Below are 26,745 nucleotides of genomic sequence, written 5' to 3' on the forward strand. Positions count from 1 at the left end.
TAATCTGCTGTGGGCCCGCTCCAGTTCCAAGGCGAGATCGCGTGTGTTGCACTAGTCTGGCCCACTCGCGGCCTACTAATTGCCTGGCTCCGCTGCGGCCTCCTCTCTGGGTCTCTGCGAGTTGCAGAATCAAGGCGGGTCCATGCTGCAGGGCCGCGGGAGGGGGGCGGAGGCAAGGTGCCGGGGCCTGGGTTATCTACGAGGAATAAGCCCGCGGTCTCTCCCTAATGCGGCCCGGAGGCGGCAGGGTGCGGATCTCCATCCCTGTGCCGCCGCTCACCTTTTTTTCTTCCCCTCCTTATTCTGTGGAGAGGTGCTCTCGAAGCCGCAGGGGTGTGGGGAGCGGGCTCTCAATGGGTCACGGGTGTCGGCCTGTGTAATTCCGCAGCGGGGTACCTCGCTGCTCTGCAGGGCTCAGCCGTTCTCCTCACACTCTTCTGCGCCAGAGCGGAGGGGGGGCCCTGGTATCACACGGTTTTTGGATGCAAAGGAGAGTCCGTTTTCTGTCGGGTGTTCGACCAGCCGATTGGGGGGGGGGGCGCGTTATGGCGTCAGGTTCCAATTTATACGCTCGGGGGGGGGGGGGGCAAGAAATGGGGGCTTAACTCACTTCTTGGGGCTGCATAACGGGAGCTCACAGAGAACTTCTGCATCCGTGCGCCCCCTGGTGGCCGTCCCAGTTCTTCTGATTTTAGCTGGTGCCGGCGCCTGTGTGCTGCTGAACAGTTCATGGCATCCCACACCATAGCCTCTGTAGGCATTCTCCGTGAAGTAGTTGGTGAGGGCTTCCGACAACTCCTGGGCTGTCTGCAATGTCTGTGAGGAGTTAGTCCTGCAGCGTCCAGGCCCTGTGTCGTGGTGTTGGTAGGCCTTCCGTCTGGAGCTGCTCTATGACTGGGGCGTGGTCGGAGATCACTCTCTGGCCAATGTGGATGTTCACGATGCTTGGGAACAGCGAGCTTGAGATTATGTGGTGTATCCTGGAGAGACCCCTGTGGACATGCGAAAAGAAAGTGTAGTCGCGAGTCTTGTCGTTTGCCAGCCTCCAAGCGTCGATTGCCTCCGTCTCTCTTAGGAATTCCACGAACCCCAGTGCCTTGGGCGGCAAGGTCTTGTCGATGGTTGGGTTCGGGGCGAGGTTGAAGTCCCCTCCGATCAGTAGTTTGCCTTCGGCAAAGGACGATATGACTGGGAGGATCCTAAGTAGGAAGCGCTCCTGGGCTTCGTTTGGGCAGTAGATGGCAATGATGGTTATTGGGAGCTCGAACAGTAGGCCTTTAATCATTAGGAACCTGCCCTCGGGGTCCCGTTTGACCATGACCTTTGTCAGTGCCGCTGGTATTTGACTCTCTGTTCGTTTGCGGCTAGGAGATGGGTTTCTTGTAGAAAGACTACATCTGCCTCTAGCTGAGTCAGGTGGTGTTCCACGGATTTCCGTTTTCTGGGGGAGTTGAGGCCCTGGACATTCCAGGTGATCATGGTCAGGTTCTTAATGGATGACCCAATTTTGGTGGGGGCAGTTTGCAGCTAGTGGGCACCATCATGCTCCGCTTATTGCCGGCCAGTGCGGGCGGCTGCCAGGTGAGCTGGGACCTGTGTTGGTGGTTTGTCCCCCCCCCCCATTAAAACAAAACGTGTTCAACTGGGACAGCCTTCGACCAACGGGGGCTGCAGCTGGGCCAACTCAATCCTTTGAGGTTGAGACCCTTAGGCCTCTATTTCGTGGCAGTGAAAGCTGTATGTGAGGTTGAAGTGTTTTACAAGAATTCGGTGCGTGTCCAGTGTTAGTGGCTGGCGTCTGGTTTTTGGCGATGCTTGTCCGTTCCGGCGGGACCTGGGTGTCTGTGTCGCCCCACCTTAGCCGTCGTTGCTTGGGGGCTTGCCTTTGAGTGGGGTCCCCTGATTCTTCGACAGCGCCTCTCCACCCGGGACCAGGACCGGTTAGTTCTGCCGGTCTTCTTGGTCTGAGTGCGCATCCTCCTTGTTGGTTTCTCCCCCTGTGTCATGATGTTCCCTCCCCCGGGGAACCAGACCAGGTCCAGCAAACCCGGAAGTAGGCATCAAGTTATTTTGAGCAAGCCCAAAAACCCCTGTTTGGGGCTGTTTGGGTGCGGTCCTGGCGCATATGGAGAGTCAGTCCTGATGCAGACCATGCTGCAAGCTTACCTGATGCAGACCATGCTGCAGAGCTCCAAGCCAAATGAGGCTTGGAAGGGACTATTTTACCTAGGGACTATTTTTTACTCGGGTGGGGCGGGGGAGGAATACTTACCTGGGACTACTTTGGAGGCAATTTAAACCACGCCCGAAGAGCAGCACACGCTTTGCGTTGTTCTGCATCCAGCAGCGTAACGCTCACCGTGTCTGCAAGCCTGCATCCAGTATTCTGCCACGCCCGCCTCGAGTCTGCAGCTCCAAAAAAAAAAAAACAGAATAAGAGCAAAACCTTCGATCATTACCTGAATTCCGGATCCACCTCGCCTTCGAGCTTGAAGAAGCATTTTACACGCGCCTCCTCGCCTGACCTCACCGGCCTTCGCAGCATCCTCACGATCCACTGCATCCTTCTGCACGTTCCCGCCGCACTCTGGCACCTAAGGGGAACACAAGAACAGCAAAGGTGAGCCAAGGGAATAAACGGAGGCAATAGTAACTACCCCCATAGACTTACCTGATTACTGCCGGGGGTACTATTCCTCTTCACGGGTCGGCGCAGTCTCCATTGCATCCTCACCGTACCCTGGCCCCTAAGGAGAACAAAAGGACAACCAGGTGAGACGAAGGGACAAACAAGGGGAACTCTTCTCACCACAATAGACTTACCTAATTTGACCGCCAGAGGCATTATTCCCCGAACTTCATATTTTCTCGCCACACCTGAATAAGGGAGCAAGCCACAGGTTACATTCTGGCCTTATTTTATTGAACTGTGTAGGATAAGCCAAATCCTTACCTGAACTTCGTCAGCTATCACGAGGAACCCTTTTCTTGGGTCAAGCTGCAAACTGCAAGGAATCGAACAAGAGTGAAAGTCAGACATGTGAACTCTCACGAACTACGTACTTTTTGGAGTCAATATTGTTCTGGAACTCACCAATTCCTTCGAGCCAGTGAAGCAAATGGTTATCAACGCACCCCTGCACTAAATGTAGGATGGAGAGCTCATCTTTTCAAACCATCAGGTGAGACTATAAGAGGGGACATCAAAGGTGATCTGTGGGGAGAACAGCGGGGGTGGGAGGGGATTTATGCCCAACCCCACGGGTGGTTAATTCCCTTTCTCCATTTACAGAAGAATATTCCTACGGGCCAAGCAAACGAAGCTAGGTGGGCCAGTCCAGTCCGTCATCTCGGCCCTACGCGTCACATTGGTGGAGACCGCAGCTGTCCAGTTCAGATCGACGCCTCTGTGGGCGCAAGGTGAGCGTAACACCCTGCTGCCGGGTTCAGTAGTTTTTCGGCCTCATGTGGTTTTACTATGTGGCGGATGCTCCCGTTCCAAGGGAAAATTGGGGCCGTGGGGAAGCCCCAATTGTATGATACGCCCTTTACCCTCAGCCATTCTATCACTGGTTTCAGTGCTTTCCTTTTCAGGAGTGTGGTGGCGGCGGCGAGATATTGGTAAAGGGAGATTGAGGCGTCCCTGAACTGTATTCACGGGGAGCTCCTAGCCTCCCGCATGATATCCTCCTTGACCTTGAAGTAGTGTATTCTTGCCAGGACCTCCGGCAGGGCCGAGGTGTTGGATTTAACTCTAGTTCTGTGGACCCTGTCGAGCACCCGGGGGGCTGGGGGGGGGGAGTGTGTGAAGTCCGCAGGGTGATTATGAAGTGTAAAAGATCGCTCACATAATGCTTGAGGTCCGCCTCTGGAATGGATGTGGGATCCCTCTCAGGCGAATGTTGTTGCGGCGCGGTTCTGAGTCCACCTGCTTGAGTACTTCGCAGCAGGCTTAAAGTGCACTCAGCCTGTCTGCCCCCTTCTCACTTTCGTAGTTGTGCTCTCACAGGGTGGTTTCCACCTCCATTGTTTCTCTAGTCCCCCCCCCCCCCCCCCCCACTCTCGTTTCGAGTGCTGTGATGATGCTCTTTACCTCCTCGGTGCCCTTCTGAAATTCTTTGGTCAATGCTGCCAGGAGGTCCTGGAGGTCAGACATCGTGACCGCCTGAGTCGTGCCTTCCTGGGGTGGTTCTGCGTGCATGCTCCCAGTGTTGGTTTCCCCTGGTTCTAGGCAGTCCCCCCTCCTCGATCTGTCTGTCTGCAGGGGTGGATAGGAGTAGCAGCAATGTCTGCCTGCTTCACTGGTTTTTTCAACATGATGGGTTTAGGTCCGAGTCTACAGCTGAGGTGTGATGTGCTGAGGTCGCAGCGTAGAGATTTGGGGCTGGTCCGGCAGTCTGTGGTCCAGCAGTCTCTGGCTTACTGATGAGGGGAACTGTGACTGCTTTGGCTGCGCGGATTCTGGGTCACTCGAGCTTGAAGGGGGAAGCTGGGTGCGTGGGACCGCAGTAGTGGCTTCTCCATCAAGGGTTTTATTGTCCTGTGGGCCCAGCTCCTGGTTTCACTATGGGGTGCGACCTGGTGTTAGCCAGAGGCTAGCCGCTTTGAGGCTTGGGTGTAGCAGGTGGTGTCTGCCGTCTCTGAGGGATGCCTCTGGAGGTGCGCAAGTGCCTTGTGCCTGACAGGCTTTTGCTTGGCTTTTGGTCCTGTGATGGGTGTTGGAGCGAGAGGACGGGTCTCTCAGTGGTTTCTTGGCCAGGTGGTGGTGTGATTCAGCTCCTGGTCCTATGGGGGGCCCCCCGGGAGAGTTGAGGAGGCTCAAACTGCACCGCTCTCCAGTGCACGTGTTTGCACCCTTTTGTGTGAGCCGGGGTGTTTGGCTGCGGCTCCCCTTCGCTGCCTTTCTGCGAGTATTTGCTGATTTTTGAGGAGTGTGTTCACCCCTCCTCTGGGGTTGAGCGACAGGTCCCTTCTTGACAGAGGATGCAAGCTCTCCTGAAAAGGTGCTGGGAGGTTCCTGTGCGCCAACGGGGGTTGGGGTGTGATGTAGGTCGCAGGAGTTTGGTCTGAGGAAGCTGGGCTGCAGAAGGCAATCCTGAGGCTTGCACCGGGTTATAGGGTGTACTGTGCGTTGCTGGCCCGTGGTTCTTGGGCTCGTGGTGCTCTAGGAGGCCTTATCCTCCCCCCGCTTGATGCATACTGGGGGTGTTAAGCCAGGTAAACCTAGGGGGGCAGTGCCTGCCCCTGATGCCGGCAGCACTCTGTCGGTTTCCCTCCACGCAGCACGCTTCTCCGAGGAGAAGCCCTGCCCCTCTGGAACCTCAGGCTGCCGCTCCACTGGCAAGAAGTGTGGGCACCCCTTCCGAGCCTTTGTGTGCTTGGCTGCGGGTTAGGAGTGTGTTCCCACTCCTTGGGAGGGGGGAGGGTGTTGGTTCCGGCTGGAATGGAGAGTAGTACTCTGGGCTCTGGTGGTGCCGGGCACACTCTGGGGGGGGACAAGGATGATCCTGTGCTTGAGAAGATGCTGGCAGGGGGATTTAATTAACATTGCTGAGGATCTGAGAAGTGGATTGACAGTCCTCCAGCTGATTTGGGCCCCCTGGTGCACCGCGCACAGCTTGCTGGTGCGGCGCAGGTGAGTGTTGCAGTGCAGAGTTCTCGTCCTCCCCTAGGGTGAGTCAGGAGGGGGGGACGAGCAATCGTTATTGCGGGGCGGCCCTTGCCATGTTCGCTTGATATATGCCCAAGATTGTCAGCCTCCCGCCACACAGAGGTGCGTGTTTTCCGTCCAGCGTTCCTGGGGGGCTGAGGTCTCAGTCCCTCTGAGCGTGCCTTGCTGCTCTGTAGCCTCTCGGGGCTGCATAGCTCTTCTCCCCTCCGCTCCGACCGAGGAAAGGTTCCGCCCTCGTGGAGTCATTTTTGTGCCCAGGAGTCTTTGGACAGTGCTCAGAGGATCAGCCTGCTTCGGTGCGCTGCTGCAGCGACCGCTGCTCTGGTCTGGATGGGGGTGTACGCCCCTCTTCCCAGCCGACAATGTACACCTTCGGCGGTCCGTCCACGGTTGTGCTGAGGGGTGGATGGGGGGGGGGGGAGAGGATCCCTTGTGGGAGGTAGCACGATTGCTCCTGGGCTCCTCCGCTCTGCGGGTTTATTTGAAGGTGCTTCACTTTTGTTGTGGCAATACTTTCCAGGTGACTCCTTAAGGGGACCGGTTGGCGTCGAGGGCCACGGGAAAGCAAGTCTTGGGGACAGTAGCTTTTTGCCATAGGTATGCACCTTCACCTCTGGCTACAACGGCGAGGCTGAGACAGTTGCTGCTGTATTTGCTGCTGGGGTGATCCAAGATGTTAGTGCGAAGTTCCCACCCGCTAGAGTTCTGCTAGGCCTCGGGGCCTTGGTTAGTGCTGTGGGTCCTCCTCATCCCAATGGGTGTAGAGCTCCGGGACGGAGAGGCCGCCATTTTCTCAGAGGATTACGGTCCGGATACGGCGACTTCAGACATGCAGTCCAGACGAAGGCTGTGTACGCAATGCAGGCGGCTACCTCAGCTCCCGGTCTCCGGTCCTCTGGGTCTGCGCAGCAGCCACTGCTCCCGGTGCTTCTCGGAGCGTGTCCGCTGCCTGCCTGCTGCTACTTTACGCAGCTGTATTTTCTTGCTCCCTGGTAGGCGCCGGTTCGTCCTTGTGTGCAACGGGCCTTCTTCAGAGAACCCCGCTGCTCAAGTCTGCCATCTTGGGTTTGGCGTGGGGTGTCCTTGCCTTCAATTTCTAGACGATTCCTGCTCCGATTCGTTCCATCAAGCTCTCCAACTGTGCCCCCAGTGTTCCGACATGTGCACTCATATTTCTCAGCAAATTACGCCAGTTTGGTCGGATAGTAGCCAGGATCTCTCTGGAGCTCTTAAGCTTCAACCCCTACCGCATGGCCGCTAAGCCACACCCCCACTCTGGGGATGTTTTTATATCAACAAGCAACGTGGCACCAAGTCACCTCTCCTCCTTGTGGACCGTGCCTTTCAAATTTGGAAATGAGCCATCCAGCACGATATTTGGCTGCTGGCTGTACACATTCCGAGTCAAATCAATGTGACTGCAGGCTCACTCAGCCCCCAGACAGCAGCCAGCTACGAGTGAGAACTAAACACGGAGGTTCTTTCTGCCATTTTTCGCCAATGGGGCACTCCAGGAGTGTACCTTTTTTGTGACTTTTACAAACAGGAAACTTTATCTTTATGCTTCCAACAACGGTCTCTGGGTCTTCTCCCTAGGGGGCGCTCTCGAGATCCCATGGCACAACATGAGGGCCTGTGCTTTCCCGCCACTTCCTCTCATTCTTCGGTCACTCTGGAAGTTCAGGAATACATTGAATTGCACTATCCTGTTCATAGCTCCTTGGTGGTACGCCAGATTCTGGTTTTCCGAACTTCAGCATCTGTTGATTCTTCCTTCGATCAGACTGCCATTGATTCCCAAACTGCTTCACCAGTGTGATCATCAGATGTGGCACCCCTCCCCACAATCTTTCAGCTTGGCAGGCTGGTGCCTGAATTCAGATCATTAGCACAGTTCAACATGTCGAAAGACAATATGCACATTATCCAAGCGGCCAGGAAACCACCTACGAGGTCTCAATATAGGAGCAAGTGGAACCGTTTTTGCCACTGGTGTTAAGCTAAGCTGCTCTGCCCCGGGCAAGCTACGATCGACACTGTTACTTAGTTCATATCTCATCTTGCCGCTTTGGGCATCCATGTCTTGCAGGACTTAACTTGTCGGCTATTGCCGCCTACCTGTCCACTGACAGCTGTTCCTTTTTCTTTGACGAATCCAGTCATTAAAAGACATTTTGCGGGACTATTACATCTCTTTCCAGCAGTACCCAATCCTCATCCCAAATGGGATTTGAATGTGGTCTTCATCGGATTATGCCATAAACCATTTGTACCCATGGCCACCACTGATCTCAAATACCTTTCTTGGACGGTTGCATTTTTGATTGCAGTAACATCGGCAAGGCGAGTAAGCGAGCTTCAAGCTCTCTGTGGAACATCCGTTCCTCACCTTTAATAAGGATGAGGTTGTGCTCCGCACCCATCCTCCTTTCCTGCCTAAAGTGGTTACCGGTTTTCACTTGAATCAATCTAACTCATTACCTGTGTTTTTTTTTTCGAATCCTGCCTCAGATGCCAAGAGTCTTACACAGCTTAGATGTCAGGCAAGCCCTGAAGTTTTAACTCGACAGAACGAGTGAACTCGGGGGCTCCTCACAACTCTGTCACATTTGGAGACCCGAAAGGGAAACCTGCTTCAAAGCAAATATCTCCTGATGGATTGCCTCTTGCATTTCTGAAGCATATATCATTCAGGGCCTTCAACCTCTGAAGGGCATTCATGCCCATCTTGTAAGTGGCAAAGCGGCTGCTGTTGCCTTCCAAAAGTATTTTCCTTGGGAAACCATTGCCAGGCCGGCTACGTGGGCTGCCCCATCAGCATTTTGTAAGCATTACTGCTTGGACCTGAGCTCGAGGGCAGATGGCCAGTTTGGTCAAGCTGTCCTTAGAAAAGTATTCCAGTAAGGGGTTTTCCATCCACCCGAGCGAACTGTGGTGCATGCTTGGGAGCCTCCCACAAGTATGGAGGGAAGGGGACAGGACGTAGGAGTATAATAAAGTTACTCACCGTAGAGACTATCTTACTCCTAGTCCATAGTCCCCTTACCTCCAGACGCCTGCCCGCAGACCCCTCTAAAAAGTATCCTCTATTGCTTAAATGGTCGCAGACCAGGCAGTAGTGAAGGACTGAAGGGCGATGCGCGGGGCGGAGCTCAGTTGGGCAGGGTTATGGCCATGTGCGGTACCCCGCACATATTGGTTGTGTGCTTGAGTAGCTGGAACAACAATGGTGGGAGTGGTTGATTGTGTAGGTGTGCTGATGCACAACAGAATCATGTTGTGGTCCGACCATGGGTAAGGGTCATTACTGAAGATATTGGTGATGCATTTGTGGTCAGCAAGCCAGTCTAGAGTGCAGCCGTTGGCATGTGTCGGGCCTGCAGTGCGCAGTGTGAAGCCTTGTGCTTCTATGGAATTGGTCAAGGCCATGGCTTGGGTGTCTGTACTGTCGTTGAGTCCTAGATTGAAGTCTCATAGGATGAGAACTTTGGAGGTAGGTTTGAAGTCCATAGTTAGTAGAGTAGCTATGTCCTCCTTAAAGGATGAAGTGGGGCCCGGAGGTCTGTAGATGAGGTGTAGTGAGAGAGAAGCTGTTGCAGAGAGGGCTATTTTGGTTATTTTGGCCAACAGTTTTCCTGATGGGAAGGCTTGGCTAGATATTTCTTATGCTGAGGTTTTTTTTTGATTGAGATAAGGGCGACGCCTCCTTTCGAGGTAGTTCTGTCTTTAATTATGGAGTACCCATCCAGTAAGGCAAGTACAAAGGACGGACCAGCTGCTTGGTGCAGCCAAGTTTTTGTTAAGGCAATGAAGTCTAGACCCTTGGTGGTAATGAGGTCTGAGATGTCCAAGGCGTGTATTGGAAGGTATTTGGCGTTGATGAGGGCTCCCTTGATGAGGGTGGGCATGTTTATTTCTTTATCCCTACTAGATGTAGATGTCCCTTTCGGTGTAATAGGTTTTCTTACGGCCACTGCCGATTTGCTTTTAGAGGTCAGATTTTGCTGAGAGGTTACGCAAGGTGTAATAGTGTTAGTCTAAGTTGCTATGGGACGGGTGTGGCTGCTGGGGGGGTGGGGAGATTAATTCCTTTGGGCTGGTTTGAGTTCCTGGAGGATGGAGGGCCTAAGTCCTATCGCAAAGTCTCTCATTTCTCTGTTGAAAAGTTGGGTTAGTGGTTGATGAAGTGTCACGGTATTGCGTAGGGTGGCAGTGAAAAAGTTGATCTAGGTAGTGTGTTTCAAGAATGGGTAAGTTCTCAGGTAACATACTTTTATGTCTCGGGGTGGGCCCCGTTTGGTTGGAAGTGTGTGGGAGCGAATGCGAGGTTGATGAGGCTAGGTTTTCTCATGTAAGGTTGGTTGTGTTCAGAGCGAAGTTACCTTCCCCGTAGATCGATAGTCGTGAGGTGGTAGGGATGGGTTTTGTGTGTGTGTTGAATGGGTGCATCTGCGGGAGGAATGCTGATGAAGGGTTGGTAGGTGAGCTATGGAGTGTTTTAGCCATACCTAATGTGTAGGGTTGGTGCAAGTGTGGAGTGATTTTGGTGTGATATGAAGTAGGTATGGGGGCTCGACTTGTCGGTAGTTCGGTTGTTTATGGGCGTCATGGTTCTGTGGTTGAGTTGCGTCTGCTTTGGAGGTCGGTTGGAGAGGGGCCATAGTAATTAGGCAGGAGGCCAGAGTGTAATGGATGCTCACATGTCAGTGATGGTGAATAATCTATGGTATCCAGTGGTGGTTGTGGGTTGTCAGTTGGAGACTTAGTAGCTGGTGCCTTGTTGGCGGAAGCTAGGGTGAGGCACAAGGAGCCAAAGGGTGCTGGGGCAAACAAGCTTACATATACAGCATAGCACTTATTGTGGTGGGTTTAAGGAAATGCTAGCAAGGATGCACGTCAAGAGGCCTACATAAAGTGCATAATGCCTATTTCTCAGGAGGATAGCTCGGGGGCAAAGCGCTCGCTTTGGAAACAAGACGATACGGAGAACACAGGTTCGATCCCCGGGTCCGCGCTTAGAAATCTCTGGGTGTTAAGGGCGTCATAAATAACATCATGGCAAAAAGCCTACATGTACAGCATATCACCTATAGTGGTAAGTTTAAGGAAATGCTAGCTGGATGCACATCAAGAGGCCTACATGTACAGCATAGCACCTATGGTGATGGGCTTAAGGCAGTGCTTAACAAGGAAGCAGGGCAGAGGGCCGTAGCATGCTAGTGCAAGCAGGGCCAACATGCGGCAGAAGTGGTTGGAGATGTGAGGTGCAGTAATTAATGGAACCGAAACACAGGCGCGTTTGACGCTGTACTAGGGACAGTCAATATCTTGGCCAAGTGCCGATTGGTCAGAAGGCCTTACGTTCAGTACTTGTCAGGATTTACCGAGTTACAATTGTGCTCCAGTCGTGAGGGGATAGGTTACATTGGGGGTGGAGTTGGGTAGGCCGCGTAGTGGGCTGGTCATCTTACCGTGAGTAGATGTGAAGTAGCCACACGTGGTTGACGTCTTCAGGACATTCACAATTCTGGGCTTGGTGTATGCATCATGGCGAGGGGGTAGCTCGGAGTACAAGTGTTCATCTGGGAGCGTGGGTCAGTACGACGCAGGCAACTGTGCTGGCAGACCTGGTGTTCCGAGCGCTGGCTCATACAGAAGCCTTCGGTGTGGTGGCTTTGGTAGGGGGGCCAGCTTTCGCCTGCCAGTCTTCCCTATTGGATGATATGCACTCAGGCAGCCAATGTGGTTGGGTTGGCTGGCTCCTTTTGTGTCTTGGGTTGTCATCGCGATAAGGTGGCGGTCATCTTTATGGATACAAAGGGACATTTGAATCTCGGTGAGCTCTGACGAAAAAGAGGCCAAATGGGCTGAAATGTGGCACAGGTCGTGGGCGATTTCTGCAGCATTGGGTTCAAAGTAGTAAGGGCATTTGCCCAGAATCAAATGTTAAGATTCAAAGGCTGCACAAGGTATAAAGGTGCCCTGATCGGCTTACCTTGTGGCAGCAGCTGGCTGGGTGCTGGAGAGGTGCGCTGCGCCAGCGGCGCACCTGATGTGATGAGCTTTCCTAGCCAACAATACTAGGCAAACAATACTAATCAACTTAAAATACCAGCCTGCAAATTGATGCAGGAGAAGAATTGTGCTTTTCTGGCTGCACACAGAGCCTGGAACGCTATCCCTCCACGTCTTGGGGAAATGGGATCTGCTCCACTGTTAAAAAAAAAATGTAAAAAAAAAAAACCTGAAGACCTGATTGTTCAGGTGATGCTGACCAGACCCCTTTCTCACAGCGAGAGGTCGTGCTATCACCCTGCATTGTTAGACGCTCCTATTATATCGTCTGTCTTTCGTTGTCTTCTTCCGCTGGCTCAGGGTCATTTGGTGCGCATTATGAATATACTAAAGTTCAGTTCTTTGGGTGGAATTTAATGGAAACGCAATATGGCATGCTATCCTGCCTGCACTCTCTATCCTTTCCTTTCATAAACCTCCACGTGGAGTATGTTGTGCGCAACATTATGAATATGGCCAAGGCACCAAACAGGCGAACATTGTATCTCTCCTCCTAAATAATGTGGATAAAACCAAGAAGCGAGGGTCAAATCGAAGTAATGGTCCACGCTATTGACTCCCCTTTTGGGTAGCGAGGCTTTGCCTCAAGCTGCTACTAAATTTGATCTGCAAGACCGTTTCGCTCAGATCAAATGGGTTCAAAAAGGTATAGCCAACTACCTCAAAAGATGACTGCTCTAGATAAATGAGTGGAGGAAGCGGAGGAAAGAGTGGGAGGAGATGGAGACCACCGTTTGTGAACAAGCATATGAGGTCAGTGAGTGGGCCTGTATAATAGAAACCCTTGAAACGCGTTGCGAGGCTTTGTAAGAACACACGAGGACACAGAAAATCGTTCCCGTCGCAACCATGTTCACATCAGAGGGTTGCCACCAGCTGTTTCCAGGGAAGACCTTGGGGTCTTTGATCTTTTTTGCCACTTACTTTGTTTGATGGATGTAGCAGACCTGGAGTTGGAAGGGGTTCACCAGGCTCGACCTAGAGTTCAGGCACAACAAAGGGACCCTCTGGAGGTCCTGGCTAGAGTGCATGCTTCCATCTCCCTGTATCAAGATCTTGCAGCGGCCACTCTAGCCGTAAGAAAAGCTCTGAGACCTATGACTGAATGGCTTAGAGAAAAGATCACTTACAGATGGGGGTTTCCCCACGGCCTTCATTTCTCTGCAAACGGAGCTTGCTGGCTAATAAGATCAATGAAAGATGGTGAATGTTTACTAAATCCAGACGGGCGGCAGGAGAGAGATAGAGGGCACTTTGGACCGGCCAGGCGGTACAGCTTCTACTTGGTCCTGTGTTGAGACGGAGGAAACCCAGAGGATTAGGTCGTAGAGATGGAGGGAGTAAACTAAGATGAATTGAGAGGTTCTCATGGTTATCTGTTTTTTGTTGCTGGGATTATTCTCTTACTCTACTGATGAATAACTTTCAGGTGATATCGAGTTGAGCATTTACTTGCGACATATGTTTATTGACCGGGAGTTAAGTTATTAGCGACAAACTAACTACCCCTTAACACCCCCCGCCCCCCACACACAGCCCTGCCATGCCCCCCCCCCCTTCAGGAGAACTGAACTGAACTGAAAAGAACTCTTCTGACAAGTCTGACGATAAAGTTCCATAAACCCAACATATTAGGCAGAGGCTGACAATGGATATTGATAGTCACTGTGTAAATATGATAGAACCATACCCCAATCTTCCCTAAATTTCAGGTATTCTCCCTGGATGTTGTACGATACCCATTCCATTGTGAAAATGCTCCAAAGTTTTTGTCAACCATCCATATTCAGAGAGAGATTATCTGTTCCTCCAATTTGTGGCCATTACTGCATGTTCAAGCTATACATGCCTTGAAATATGATTTGCTTTGCTGCGCTGTCTCTTTGTCCCATAGACCGAATAGGCAAGTCTCCACCCCCAAGGGTAGATTTGTTTGTAGCATTTTATTAATCAAGGACATCACCAGTTCCCAAAAAGCTTGAATTACTGGACAAGTCCACCTAATGTGAGCACAATCTCCCCTACCCTTACAAGCCCTGCAGCTCTCGGCTGCCACATCCGGAAACGTCCTCTGTAGTCTCACCAGCTTATAATGCCACTGGAACCAGCTTATAATGCCACTGGAGAAGGACCTTGTAAATTTGGGGATATTGCCCCACAGAAATTCTAACTCTTTCTAGGTTACTTCCCACCACAGCATCCCTTCCCATTTCTCCTTGTAGGGCCAAGATCCCTACACAGGGTCTTCAGAGATAATTTTATATAATGGAGAAACTGTTTATCGCCCGAGTGGGTGGTAATGTACTCTTTAAACAGAGTCAATTGTCCATTTGCCGCAGACTTGTTGAGTGAATGTGACTGGTAATGGCCAAGTCTGTTCCCTTCCCTCAGGCCAAAACTTTGTTTGCACTGTTCGAAGGACTTGATTTCTTGGTCATGCATTATGTCTTGCAGCCGTAAACGCCCCACTGCCGAGGAAAAGCGGCCTCCACCATTTTCGGGGTGAACTGTGGATTGCGAAACAGTGGAGTGAAAGGGCCTGGAATGGAAAAGATCCCTTTTATTTTGTATCAGGACATCCCATAAACTCTGGAACAATGCTGCTATTTGGGACGCATGCATACTTCCAGTTTATCTGCTTTTGTTAGCCAAAGGACCTCCACTAAATGGGCACCGGCCACTGCTCTATCTATTTGGACCCATTTTTTTCTTATTGTCGCATGAGAGCCAGTGTTTGATCACCCTTAGTTGAGCTGTTTGATAGTAGTAATACAGGGGTTGAAATTGGACTTTAACCAGGTGCAAAAATCAACTCCTAGGTATCGGGCATCAGCTGTTGATACGTCTGGTACGTAATGCATAGCAAATCGTAACGTGTGCGTACAACAAACTTTCTGTCCATGGTATATTATCCAACATGCTTAAAATGTCTTTCAGGCGTGTTTTTTTTTTTTCATACACATTCCAAACCTACACAAGCCTGGGGAGTCACAAGCTCATAGTAGCTCTTAGTTTGAAGCTACTCAGACTCCCCTTGGCTATAACCAGGAGCTAAATAGCTCCCAGCTCCTTACAATTTCGAACCCTGATAGTAGAAATTTGGGACTGCCAAACCCCCCCTGGAATCTCTGGGCCATTCGCAAGTGCAGCACCACCCTCGGCTTCTTGTTGTTCTATATGAAAGCCGGTAGGAGCTTATACAGTGTTCGAAAGAAGCTCAGAGGTAGAGGAATCTGCAAGGCCTGAATATAGAAACCTCAGGATGGTCACCATCTTAATCGAGGCCATCCGGCCCAACCATGATATACTAAGATGATTCCACCTTTTTTAAATCCGTTTTCTTGGTGGTTATTTGTGAATAGTTTGCTCCATATAATGTGGCTAACGAATTTGATGTTTACCACAAGTATCTGATTTGTCCTGTTGGCCAGTGGAATGGGGAACCATCCCAAGCCGCCTCCAGCAAATCTCCTGTCAGAACCTCTGGTTCGTTAATATTAAGTTTCAGTCCTGACACCTTGCCAAATGCTGCCACTTCTGCGACCACCGCAGCAAGTGAGTCGATCGGAAAGGGCCAAAAGCATATCTTCTGCAGAAGCTATCACTTTGTGTTCAACCACACCCCCGACCCCCAGCACTTCCCATTCTTTGGTATGTGACGAGTCAGCATTGAGAGCTGGACACAAGGTAGTCATGTTTTCAAACAACGCATTTATTAAATAAAAATGCGTTGGTAAAATGCCTCTCTGGCCCTACGCTAAAGAGGGATTTCCCTACCTAGACATCAAAAATAAGGATCTGTCTGTGTCAGGATGTCAGTAACTGGCTGTCCTTGTGTCCAGAATGTCCTACCCTGACCCTCACACATACAAACAAAAACAAAAAAGGGTGCAAGGAAATGTTTTTGACTTGATGTTGGCAAGTGTTCCAAAATCAAAAGTATTAGAATGACTCCAAAGAAAATGTTCTCAAATGTAAAGATTCTTGGATCCTGAGGGTGGTACCCTTCCTCTGGATTCTTAAATAAGATCGCAAAAATGTCTCTTTAGCTAACAGTTCCGTTGTGTCTTTACCGAACTTGCACAACTCTTGTTTAAACATTAAGTTCTGTAACAGTCTTTCTCTAGAATTTCCTGTAACTTTGCAGATTGCCACCTGCCAGGAATCTTTCACACTTTCTTTAGAATTTCTTATAACTGTAGGTGCCTTTCCCCGGCTTACTACGTGTGAGAGAAAATAAAATAGCCGACACAACCCCTTGTCGGGGAAAGAGGCACTGAGACCCGGCTGCAAGAGTTCAAAGGATGGTTTATTTCTCCAGCTAGGAAATGACCCAAAAACCCTCTAACTCTCATTACATCACACTTATATTTATATTAATTAAAGTAACTCTAACAAAAAATGCTAAATGGACCCGATTGGCCAGGGGGTGTGGTGCTGTAGGTGAGGGTGGCATCTCTTCCTCCTGGTTGGCTGAGTGGCTGACGAGATGACGGACGTCAAACATCTTGTGCTCCAAGCAGGTCAGGGTCCAGTCACCACCTAAGCTAATAGGTTACACACTAAATAACAAATTATTAAAACTGCTACTTGTCACATTTCTACATAAATCACACACAATGATTATTGTCAGTACAATTGGGTCATTCGTGGCTCTAATTGAAGGCCTTGACCTTATTGTGCATGTAGAAGAATCGGGCTGTGTTTCGTATCTTTTCCTACGTTTCAAAACTCATTGGTACAAATAAAAATATATAGTAGTAAAAATGCTTGAGGTTAGTAAGTGTAATGGGTGGGTTTCGCAGCACAGGCGAGGGTCTGGCACTTGAAAGAAATACCTTACAGGGGGTGCAGGGTCAGGATGGCAATAAATTGTTCTAATGGGGTTGGGTGGCTTGCACGTTTATGAGGACGAATTGAGCAGAAAGTGCTTAGCTCATCCTGATTCACATGCCGGTTCTCAGACGAACAGTGATCTCGGAGGAAGAAAACTGTAGCATATTGATGGTTGCAACTTTCTCCAGCTTCAGCGTGAGAATGGAAGCGCAGAGCTTTCCTTCGAAAGGGGGAGTGCAAGGGTGGGGGCCAGCCAGCTGCCTGCGCGCCTCTTGTGTGTGTGTCTCTGTCCTTGGCTGCTGCGGTGGAAGGGAAGCTGAGCATTGCTGTACTATCGCAGTGAGGCCCGTTTACCCAAGATGGAGTCGAAAGGGGCCACAAAAGATGGATGCCCCGTGTCCTGCTCAGTAGTCCCATCTATGCAGCATTCAACCGTGGTTAACTTTACATAAGGGCAAGGGGCAATCCCACTACCGGAGGCACGTGGTCCAAGCCTTGTACTGAGGAGCGTACGACGTGGGGGGGCCTGGGGACCCCTCACTCCATACATAACTCTGCAGATCACAAGGTGTTCTCCCCTTCCTGGAATCGTCATATGATTTCATCTGCCTAGTGTACTCGCCTGCCAGGACAACTTAAGCGTTTCACTGCTCTTTGGCTATACCACACTAGAAAATACCGTGCAGTGCTTAGTATTTCTGTCTATGGTAGAGTTTGCTCAAACTTCTCCCCACACTGGCATCTCCTGCATCTGTTCTTGTTTTGACAGTTTGCCTTTGCACGTTGTCTTGTCTGCATTCAAACATTCTTCTTATTGGGTGTTGAATATGTACTTCGCTTTGACTGCATTCAAACAAACATCAGGTTTTTTTGTATCAGCAATTTAGTACTATTCAAACATTTGTTGTCGCGCTTGCCAGAATGCACTGGGCTCCCCAGATGCTTTGGTCAGACTCAGTGGTACTGAAGGCTTGGAAAAACCACTAGCCTGCACGTTGTACTTCGAGCTCTTGTCACTTTGCACAAACTCACTCATCCTCCTGGTCTCAGTACCTGGGTGGTTATGGGAGTTGGAGTCCATGGATGTTATTGGACTTTTAACTCTCAGATGGTTTTTCTCAGTAAAGGCACATCAGAAACAAGAGCTGTTTTATGGGCGAGTTGTGGGTGTTTAGGTCAAAGGTGGGGGCCTGACCAGAATCGCAATAGGCCATTAAGAACTCTGGTATTAGAGGGTATTCCTCATTGGAAAGGGGGAATATTGCATCTTGTCCAATGAAGTCAAAAAGTCTCTCTGGTAGTTGTCTCCTGCCATGTGATCCTCCCTCAGATAACCACCCCCAGGATAAGGTAGCGGCTGCTGTCCCCTGGCCAAATGGGAGGAGGTCAACATTGGGGAATCTGTGATGACGCCATTGGATTAATCACCGGTAGCCTCCCACAATTTCTGGAGGAAAGGTTCAAGATATATGGCATACGGCAATGGGGGGGGCAAACCCCCCCCCTTTGTCCCTCTTTCTAATTTTTTTTCGTAAAGTATTTTATTAGCATATGTGCAAATACATATGCTTTAATAATTAACATATATTAACGTAACAAACAGATAACCAATGCAGTCTTCATGTTGCAGTGTGATGTTCTTGTCAATTTGAGTGAGGAGGGGGGCAGGTGTCCAGCGAATCAGATGCCAGAAGGGGTTGGTTTCAACGGGTTTCCATATCTCGGGTGGTTACTAATCGTATTTGTTGTGAAAGCTGGCCATTAATCCTCAGTCTCAAATTAGGTGAGCAGTAATTAGCCCTGGCCACCCGCATAAACCTACTCCCAAAGCCCATACTGTCCATGGAGTTAGGGAGAATTCTCTCTTTAGGCTGAATTTCCTAACCTAGTGAGTCCCCAGCAGCTTTGCTGGATTTCTGGAGTTTGTTTTTTTCTCCTGCCAAGAGTGAGACTCTTTTTCTCCCACTCTTGGACATGATTTATGGTGTTCCTTTGACTGTTAATGTGTTTTATGGGCTATGGGGTCCTTTACTCCATAGGGTCTCGTGTGTTTTTACTGTGTGTTACACAGCACCCTCCGTGCAGTAACACAGAGGTGTTATAGTGACACCCCACCATAGACCCCATACCCTGGGACTGACTACTGTCTCCCGGGGCATGTAAAGTCACCATTGGCTTTACTAGTCCCAAATTATTAACAGAAACCAGTACAAAACATCATATTGTGGACGTACTGGTGGGGGCAATTCGATTGCCCCGGGTCTGTTAGTCGAGGGGGCACGTCTCCGTCCCCCCTGATCGAGATTTGGTTGGTGGCAGTGGATACTACTTTTTATATTCGACCACGAATATTTTCCTGTGGGATTTTCCCATTGTTCGAGGCTACCAACTTTAATTATTTAATTCTCATAGCCTCGAACATACCGCCGGTTTATTTAATTAATATTAATTCGCCGGTTGGTATTTTTTTCCAGGACTCGATTCTAAAATGGCGTTTATTCTTTTCTGTGACTCCAACCCAAGTCGAGCCCTTTGTTCCACTTTTTGGCGGGCTTCTCCACAGAAGCCTCCAAAAGTGGTGCCACTCTGTCTGGGTACCACAGGGGGTGCAGGAGGGGGTTTAGGCACCCTGGACTGAGTTACCTTGGTAACTCAAGTCGCACTCTTGTGTGATTGGCCCAAGTGGTGAGCAGGCCGGCTCACCACTTAGCATGTTTGATTGACAGCTAGGCTGAGTGAATGGGGGTATGCTGCATAAAAGCAGGGCTTTGGGGACTGGGACTTCAGACGTCACCACAGGACCTGAGAATCCGACGCGGGAGAAGCTGAGCCGACCTACCACGACAACACCACCGGTGGAGCCCTGCGGAACCGACTCACCACTTCCCGACGACAGAGAAGATCTCCCGGCTGGAGAGGCTTCTTCCCCTGACTGGTGGGCATAACCAGTTTACCTTCTCTTCGCACCCCAGACCGGTTTTTGGTCGAACTGCCCGTGCCAAGCACCCCGGCAGCCGGATAGCCACTTATCAATGGACCGCGAATCAACGGACCGCTCTTTGCACCTGAGAAACTCCGCGGCTGGTTTCTTCCCTGGCAGTGCAACGGACTAATGTCTTTCTCCCCGGCGAGATCCCCTCTTCCCCCGGACGAAGCACCGACTTGCATCCGCTGCCAGGAACAACTGCCCCCGCTGGAGTGTTCTTACCACTTCAAGGTACCGTGTCTGCCAGGCCCCCCTTTCTAAAGATTGCTACAAGGTAATAATAACCTCTTAACCTTCTGGACTGGGCTGACCGTCATGACCTTCTAACTGGTCCCTTTCTTTTTGAACCATTACAAGACTTGTGTGCACTGCAACCGTGTGACCTTGGACACATTTCGTTTTGATCCTCTTAAAGCAGATCCGGCCTACTGACTCTGAATTCACAGTGTTACTTTGCCTTCCTCTCTTGTTGTGTTCGTGAAAAAGTGTTGGGATCTGTTTCAATTTATTCTCTGCTTTTCTCTCCCTTTTTAAAACGAATTATTAGAGTGCCATCTACGTTAAGCGTTCACCGCTGTCTGAAAATAAGTGGGGCTTTACTTAAGACTTGTCCAATATTCTTTTAAGGGAGTGTATATCTTTTAGTGACCGTGTTTTTGAATTGCTTACTATTAGTGCCTGTGTGTTTTTCTAGATGTGGTTTTAAATATATAATTATATCTCTTTTACACCAAGCCCTGGTCAGTGTTTACTTGTTCTATTGTGTTCTCTCGACCTATTGTGAATACCCTGTATACTGCCTAACTCTTCTTGAGGGAAGTCTGACTGCTCAGCCACAGCTACCAAGTGAATCTGTGTGGTACAGACTGCTACCAAGTGGGTTTACTGCCAAACACCTGTAGTCCTAAATCTTTTGCAGTGGTCCCAGAGGGAACTGCACAGGTTTCTGCCTAAGACATGGTCCGGAAAAGAAAAGACCACTCGACTCAGGCGAATGCCTTCTCGGCTTCCAGTGACAGTAGAAGAACAGGAGTCTTGCGCTTCGAAATTATTTCCCACTAGGTGACACACCCGCCAAACGTTATCGGAGGTTTGATGGGATTTGATGAATCCTGCTTGGTCTGGGCCTATAGGATCCGGGAACAGTGCCTCCAATCTCGTCACCAAAGTCTTTGTATAGATCTTGGCATTGATATTGATGAGGGCAGTAGGGCAATAGCAACTGCATAATGTGGGATCTTTATTAGCCTTTGGGAATACAGGTTTTGCTTGGTCCATGGACCCAGTGATACCCCCTACAGACTCTAAGGAATTATACAATCTTGTGTAGGGGAAGTTCGTACCTCTTGCTCTAGAATCTCCCCTTCTAAGGACGCTTTGTCGACCTCCGACAGGGTTTTCAGAGTATAAATAGCCTTTTTGAGGATCTTCCAACAGGCAATCGGATGCATATAAAGCCATACATAATAGCGTTCAAAGCGCTTCAGTATTTCCCTGTTGTCTGTCACAAGTTCCCCAGTATAGTCTTGTAGTTTCAAAATGGTCTGGGTTGCAGCCTTTCCCTTGAGTTGCCTAGCCAGCAATCCACCTGCTCTGGTACCCTAGATATAGAACTGTTGCTTTGCATTAAGCAGACTCTTCTCAGCCCATTTTGCTCTCAACAGATCCAATTGGCTCCGGATCACCCTATAGCTTTTCAGCGTAGCCATAGTTGAGTCTCCTATTCCTGCTCTCACGTCCTTCTCTGCTTGTCCGGAGAAGCCTTTAGGGCTATCAGCTCTTCCCTGATAACTGCCTTGAATTAATCCCACCAAATCCCCATGGATGTACCAGAGACTGAATGAGCTAAAAAAAAAATAACCCCTAATCTTATCCCCTACCACCTTAGAGAGCAGATTACTTTAGAAAAAAAACACGTCTGGTGAGGTGTATAGTCCTTGTACTATTGCATTCCATGATGTGATGGCTGTGGAACTTTCTCTCCTTCCCCGTCTCAGTGCTTCATATCAGACTGCTGTTTCTGCCATGGTCCACCTTTTCAAGTCTTTCCACCATGTTTACACGTTTGATCCATCCTTGGTTTTCCACATTATCGCTATTTGAGGTTTGGCCTTTGCCCACTTTAAGCATCATCCTTTTCATTGCCCTGTTTTTGTTCGGGTTATTGTATAGACCTAGGAGGCATGATTTGATAGTCCAGCCTCAGCTTTTTATCCCATTTTTCACGTAATCGTTGTTCTATTTCTCGCCAGAACTTTTGAATCGTTGGGCAGTGCCAGAACATGTCCTATTTCTGCATTTTCTTCTCTGCATTTCGGGCAACTTTGTATATTCGCTCCGGGGAAGCGTGAAATCTTCCTTGGAGTCAGATACGCTCTGTGGAATATGTAGAATTGTAGCTGTTTCAGTCTGGCATTTCTGGATATCTTCTTGGGGTATAGTTTTGCTTTGGTACATTCACTATCCGTGATTGTTACTATTGTTTCCCATGTCTCTTTTCTTTTGTTAAGAAAAAGGAATGGGCGAACCCTCTTTTTTTAAGGGGCCTGACTCGAGAGGGTTGAGAAGTACAGAGATATGGGGGGTTTTGAGTCAGGCTTCCCTAGCCTATGGCTTAACGGGAGGTCGCTAAAGCCTTGCAGAGGAGCTAGATTTGCTGCTAGCTCGGAACAAAAGCTCACAGTGGAGGAACAAAACAGTATAAATTTATTTAACTGAAAGACGTTTTTGAATTTTTTGCCATTGTGTGGCGCATAAACATACAAAAATCTGCATTATAGTGAATTAATATACAGTTGCGACAGTCTATTGACTGTGTTGTTGACTCTCATAACTCATTGCACTCTCATAACTCATCCCCCCCCCAACTCTCTGCTTTGAGAAGCATCTGACCTGCAAACAGTTGGAGCTAGAAGACAGAAGGGTCTCTAGCAGGGAGGTATTTAGGGAGATAGTTTTAGTTGTATACTATGAATTCAAAGTACTCCCTTCGGCATTGCCTAAGCCCCAAGGGTTTTTACCAGCAGGCAGTCTATTCCGATGTACCCATATCTAGACGACTGGCTCATTGCAGGAGACTCGCATCAAGCGTGTCTGAAGAAAACCCAAAAGACTATAGACCTACTTTTTCAACTGGGTTTCTCCATCAACTAAAATAAATGAAGTCTTACCTTGGTCTCTCCCTGTGTGGATCTGATGCCAGCCACCCCTAGAGGGAATGCTGCGTAGCTGGCTCACCTCCTTAGCCTCACATGGAAAGGCTTCCCTCTGGGGTGAAGTGACGAGATCCCATCACAGCAGATATTACCTTCTCAAGAAACAAGTGGGAGGTATAGGACAATCGCTACAGGGAAGGCCTGCAAGTGGATATATGGAGACCACCACCTGCAGCACGTTGCTGGCCCTGAATGGCAGCATATAGGAGAGGGGGTGACGGGGGGGGGAGGATCACACAAGGATTCTACCACATCTGTCATGTGTCGCCAAACCCAAGTAATACGGCCCCAACTCTGTGGTTCCAGAATATATGATGTAGCATGTATCCACAGGATAGAGGAATGTGTGCGCACTCATGATCCTTGCTGGCAGAACTCTGCTAGGCACACATTGCATCACATGGAAAGCCCATTCAGAATCAGATGTGCAAACAGTGTGTGGATCATTCCACGAGTTATAGATGATATGGCAAGGAGGGAGCTTGTGGTCCATAATCTTTTTTTTTTTTTTTTTTTTTAACTTTTTATTGGTTTTACAACAAAGAAAAAATGCATTTCCCAACTCCCCCTGATCCCGTCGCCCTCCCACAACCCCCCCCCCGAAGGGCTGAGTCTATATTGTCCGTCGTCTACACAGGCCACGGCTAGGCCTCCTCTTTCCCGATTGTGTTGTCCTCCTTCCGATTTATGTATCGCTCTCGGCGCGAGCGAGTCAGCTTCTTCTCTTTCCGAGCCGCTGGAGTCACTCGTGCTGTCTCCATCTCTGTTTCCAAGCAGGTTTTGCACTAGGGTATTCCACGCCAGTATTCTGGCCCCACTGCTGCTTACTCTCCTTTGCGTGGCTCTCGTCCAGACTGCTGTCTCTGCTATTGGCCATTTTTGTAGCTCTGCCCACCAGCCCCCCTTCGAGGGTCCTTCGCTTGTGTTCCATGCCATTGCAATGTGGCGCTTCGCTAGTATTGTCAACGGGTCTTTCATCTTTGCCACGTGTGTCGTCTGTCTGTCTCCTCTCGGAAACAGGCCCAGTATGTAAGACTCTGGTGACCAGGCTTGCATATGAATTCCTGCTGTCTTCGCCCTTTCCTTAACTATGTTCCAGAAGTGTTATTTTCGGGCACGACCAGAACATATGCGCCATGTATGCTTGTTCTTCCTGACAGCGTGGGAAGCACCGGGTTTGTCAGTCTCCCATCTTCGACATCCTTTTGGGAGTTAGATATGCTCTGTGCACAATGTAGATTTGCATCTGCCTGAACCTGGCGTTCCTGAAAACCTTTTTCGTGTACTGGAGGATTCTGTTCCATTCCTCATCCTTGAAAAGGTTGCTGAAGTTCCTCCTCCCATTTTGCTCGTGCGTTCAGTGTCTTTTTGTTAGTGATTCCCAAGAGTTGCTCGCAGAGCCTGGACACGATGTGTCCTCCCTCAGAAACATCATACCATGCGTCTAGCGTACCCTCCGTGTCCTCTGCCTCTTGCATAGTTTTCCCATCTCTTCTTTATTGCTTGTACTAAGCTGTTGTACAGGATGAATTGGCCTTTGTGTACATCCTGTTCCTCCACCAGGGACTGGAATCCAACCCATTGTCCTTCCTGCCATAGGTCCCCTATTTGGGCTACCCCTTTGTCCTCCCATTGTTCCTTGAACGTGGCCAGGCTTGTTACTCGGTTATCTACCAGTCCCGCCAGGGGGATATGTCTTGAGCAGGGGTCTTGCGTACCTTGTGTCTTCCAGGCTCTTTTCCATAATGTTCGGCCCAGCTGGGCCATATTGGGAAGGGTCTTGGCCTGGGCAGCATTTATCCAAAGGAGTTCCCTTAAATAAAATTGCTGGAATGCTGGCCGAAAAAGTATTGCGTCTATGGAGGATTCCTCCCCCAGCCATCGCACCACGAATTGGAGTTGTGCCGCTAGGTAGTAATACTCGAAGTTTGGGAGTTTAATGCCCCCCCACTCATAGCCCCTTTGTAGTGTACTCAGTGCTACCCTGTTTCTCCCCCCTCCCCACAGGAAGGTTCTCACCATGGTGTGCAGGTGTTTAAAGAAAGCCCCTGGGATTTTATAAGGGATATTAGCAAAGTAATATAGGAGCCGGGGCAGGACCGTCATCTTTAGTAAGGCCGCTCGGCCTATCATTCCCAATGGTAGGGCCTTCCAGAACGGCATAGCGTTCCAAATTTTGTCCACGGCTGTCTGCGTGTTAGCTATGTGTGTTTCCGTGATGTCATGGTAAATGTCCACCCCCAGGTATCTGAAGGTGGTCAGGGTCCATGTGAGGCCCAGGTATGGCAATTTGTCTGATGGTACTGTTCGCAGGCCAGCCAGGGGGAACAGTGAGGATTTTTCCCTGTTAACCATGATTCCCGATAGCCTGCCGAACGCTCCCAGCGCCTCGAGCAAGTCCCGCAGGTGGGTGTTGGGTCCTGAACGTAGAGCAGTATGTTTGAGTATATCGATATCTGGTGTGTTTCCCTGTCTATCACTATGCCCGTATCCTTGCAATCCATTCTTAGGAAGGCCGCAAATGGTTCTAAGGCCAAAATATATAACTTTGGGGACAGCCGACACCCCTGCTTCGTACCTCGCTCTATGCTCCATTCCCCGGAAACATGCCTGTCTGTCTTGACCCTTGCTCGGATCTTTGTAGAGCAGCTTTATCCAACGTAGGAACCCCTGCCCTATCCCAAAATGGGCGAGTGCTCCCAGGAGCCAGTCCCAATTTACCGAATCAAATGCTTTGATCGCGTCTAGTGAAGCTACAATACATTCTCCCTCTGCTTGGTTTGTCCTATCAATAACGTAATGGAATCTCCCGAGGTTCCATGTCGTTTCGTTCTGGTACATACCCTGTCTGGTCTGTATGAACCTCCGGGTTCTCCAACATTCCATGAACAATCTGGACCATGGCCTCGGTGTCCTTTTCTTGAGTAATGAGTTGGAATGGGGTGCCCGGAGCGATCCAGGTCGTCACCCCCCCTTGCATAGTTGGAGTACGTTGAACTATACATCTGGCCTCCCCATTTCTTTGCCACTTTAGCTTGCCTCTCAGCCGTCAAATGCGTCTCCTGCAGCATTGCAATATGGGTCCTCGCTTTATTTAACCAGGTGGAGACCCTTAGCCTTTTGACATATTCATTTAGCCCTCTAACATTCCATGTGACGATATTTAGGCCGTCTCGGTCCTTGTGGAGGCTGGCGCCAGTGGCCTGCTCTTTCCCATGGGCCTGCTCCCTTCTATGTCCTCTTGGTGCGCCGCTTTCGGGGATCGGTTTCCCTCCACCCCTTTACTGTGCTATAAATGGTTTGTATGTCCTCCTTCTCTCATGTTTCTCCGGCTTTACATTGACCCTGTGGCCATTGGCTTCAGTCTTTTATTTGCTTTTTTCTTTGGTGCGCTCCGCCGGTCTTCCTCGCCCGGGTGCTGCCACATGTGTCCATCTTCCGTGCCTCCGCTGTGTCCTTGTTGTCTGTCCTCTTTTCCTCATGCCTTCTCCCCACAAACTTAACCTCCGAACTATTATAACTAAAAACAACAATAACAAACGCCAAGCCTCCCTCCCCCTGCTCGGGCCCCACCGCTCTCCAGGTACCACCCTCCTTTCCACGGGCGTACTTGTCGTGGCGTAGTGCCTTAAAGCTGACACTGCAAACATTGTCTTTACTTGGGGTTCCTACTGTGGGTCTTGGTGATCCAGTTCCAGGAGTCTTGTGCTCCCGTTTTAAATCATCAGTTTAGGCCTTTGAACTCTTAAGCTGTTGATTATTCTGCTCTTTCACATTTCAGCAGGGTGTGTTCCTGATTTCTTGTTGCAGCGAGACAGTGTGGCGCCCGGCGGCCCACTGCAGTTTTTCCGGGTTCTGCCTGACCCGGCTTCCTCGGGCTCCTAGGTAGTGCATGCCGTTCTCGATCTCACTCTCTACCGCGCTGGGGTGCCTCTCTGATCCGTTCGTTCCCCTCACTTGGC

The 26,745-nt window shown here is 49.9% G+C and overlaps 1 protein-coding gene across 1 annotated transcript in view; it reads left to right on the top strand.

Moving 5' to 3' along the window:
* RBM26 (RNA binding motif protein 26) overlaps nucleotides 1-26,745 on the top strand; it is a 1,704,516-nt gene that overhangs the window by 49,191 nt on the left and 1,628,580 nt on the right. The gene's annotated exons all lie outside the window — the stretch shown is intronic.

This window comes from Ambystoma mexicanum, chromosome 7q, assembly GCF_040938575.1.
Source record: "Ambystoma mexicanum isolate Mex_15411 chromosome 7q, UKY_AmexF1_1, whole genome shotgun sequence".
Taxonomy (NCBI): domain Eukaryota; kingdom Metazoa; phylum Chordata; class Amphibia; order Caudata; family Ambystomatidae; genus Ambystoma; species Ambystoma mexicanum.